Raw genomic sequence first — 2,541 nt, forward strand, 5'->3', positions numbered from 1 at the left:
TCTTTTATAATCCAGCCTGATTTATGAGGCCTGATAAAATAAATCTAGGAGAGAGTCTCAGAGTGAACGCTGACCCCTGACTCGCAGCGAGGCGGTGGGATTCTTTGAAGTCTTTCGATAAAGCAGGCGCATCCATTGGGAAACATTTGTGGTACTGTTTCTGTTTTCAGTCTGCTTTAAGTTAAGAGCGGCGCTGCAGGTCTGTCCTGCCTGAGGGGCTCAGAACACAGAGAGCTGGAAGTTAAAAATATTGTGTCGGAATAAAAGTAGTGTGTCTTTAAAGGCAGCTGCAAATTGCATATTTTTATTTACTGAATATTTAATTTCTCTAAATCTTATAATAAGATTTTAACCAATCTACTGCTTCATAGACACAAGTCAGTGGTAAAACAGCATCTCTAATTATAATTAATGAACATGCATTGACATTCACAGCCAGATAGATGCATGAAACAATCAATTATCACGTATCCCACTGTAGATAATGCTGGTAGGTGGGTTTGATTCAGAGCACCAAGGCGACTGTTGGCCTCTGAGAAGCATCTGTGACCATGGTTTTGGCCGAGTGTCCTGCAACGCTGCCACTAGTCGGACATCTGATGGCAGCTTTTCAGAAAATACAGCATGGGCTTGTGTCAGTGGGGGATGAAAGATGGATCTGATGAAAGTAAGCGAAAATTCGGAGGTGGTTTTTCATCCTCATCCCATCTGAACATGGTCGATATTAATTGTTAAACTGCAGAGTAATTGATCTGCATGATTCAAGAGAGGTCAGTTACGTAGCTTCCTAGCTAGTTTTCCCAAACTTTCCTTTTTGAATGATGAATACAGACTACTGCCCCCTACTGGTAGGGAGTGTTATTTCCTCTAACACAGGCTTTCTACGATTTTCCAGCACTACTGCTGCACATGTTTGAAATAAAAAGTGAATATTTGGACCTGTGGATTATTTGAATAGATTTATATTGAATGGAAAATGATAATAATTCATGAGGTGCTTAAATTGTCTCATTTTCTCATATAACTGGAGTTACATCAAGGTTACTCAAAGGTATTCCAACTTATCTCATAAATAGTTAGGACGTTATACTTGTAATGTACTTTACCTACATCCATTTGTTTGAACTGATTCACAAGAGGTTTTTTTTGTGTGTGTATTCTCAAACTACACACCCTACATCAGCGAACGTCGCTGTCATCAGTAAATCAGGACACGGGGCTCCCTTAGAGACATACGTAGGGACAGAGGTCAGGACCAGTATTTTAAAGACACTTTGACAGATATGAACAATGTTGGAGTCGACTGGGATCAGACAGCTGACACTATATTTATGGTAGTTATGAAACGGTCCCCACAGCTGTGGGTCCCAGTCTTTCCAGCATCTCTTAGATAACACAAAAGACTCAGTTGTACTTTCAGCTCAAAATGATGAAGCACTCTCTCCTGAACAATGGACGCATATGGTGGACAGGATGTCGATGGGAGTGTGTTAAATGTGCTGCAAAATTGTTCTTTGAATGACCAGATGTTTCACTGACGTATTATGAAGAGGTAATATATGTCAGAAACTTGACTTTATACACAGGTGTTTGCTGTTAGTAGTTACTGACATCTGTAAATATTGTCCAAAGCAACCTGTATCAGACAGCTTATTTAACACAATATTTATGCTACATGCACTTACTGCTTGTACCTACCTGTACATGTGTAACCACACTAAAGTTGAATATAATTTAATCTATTGTATTCCTGGTTGTCTTCTTTTTGTTCTATCGGTTTTATTTCAAACAAATCCAAGCTGAACAGATAGGCCTGATACTGGGAGCACTAATATAGCTTAGTTTTCCAAGTTGGTGATTACAAAGGGAATTCGAATCAGCTGTCATAACTTGGTCAGTGTGCTTCAAATTGTTTGCTTTACATCAAATTTTTAGACTCTAACAGCTTAGGCTTTAAATTTTTCATGTCAAATCGTAAAATTATTAGCAGAGCTTGTTTGCACGTGTCCTGAGTTTTAAACAGAGCTGCAGGAAGGGAAGGGCGCTGTGGCTTAGTTGGTCAAAGCGCCTGTCTAGTAAACAGGAGATCCTGGGTTCGAATCCCAGCAGTGCCTCTTTGGTTCAGGAACATACAAGAAGTGAAATTTCCCCATTAGGGATGACTAAATTTTAACCACTGTGCTATTAGATTTGGGAGGTCAAGCATTTAACAGTCAGTTTTTGCTTGTTTATGTGAAATCCAAATTTAAAACTTAAAATATTCGCACGGAGTTGATGGACCTTAATTATAACTGTGTTAATTAAGAGAAAACTCTTGACAAGTCTTCATTCACATTTAAATATCCTGTATTATTCCTATCTGTTTATTCATTTTAATTCATACTGTGTTCATTTATAGTCATATATGATTTAATGTACCCTAAAAAGGCACTATAGTTTACCAGATTAACTTATTTTTTTCTATTTTGCAGCTGATGTAGTGACCTGAGGAGTTACAGACTTTGCAAAAATCTCTCATTGGCAGGAGAAACATGTTTGCAG

The 2,541-nt window shown here is 38.4% G+C and overlaps 1 non-coding gene across 1 annotated transcript; it reads left to right on the forward strand.

The window, feature by feature from the left end:
- Positions 1 to 2,040: 2,040 nt before the first annotated feature.
- Positions 2,041 to 2,114, forward strand: trnat-agu. Its single transcript has one exon. It is a non-coding gene; the product is annotated as a tRNA-Thr (tRNA).
- The last annotated feature ends 427 nt before the right edge of the window (positions 2,115 to 2,541 follow it).

The sequence above is a fragment of the Mugil cephalus genome, chromosome 21 (assembly GCF_022458985.1).
Source record: "Mugil cephalus isolate CIBA_MC_2020 chromosome 21, CIBA_Mcephalus_1.1, whole genome shotgun sequence".
NCBI classification, from domain to species: domain Eukaryota; kingdom Metazoa; phylum Chordata; class Actinopteri; order Mugiliformes; family Mugilidae; genus Mugil; species Mugil cephalus.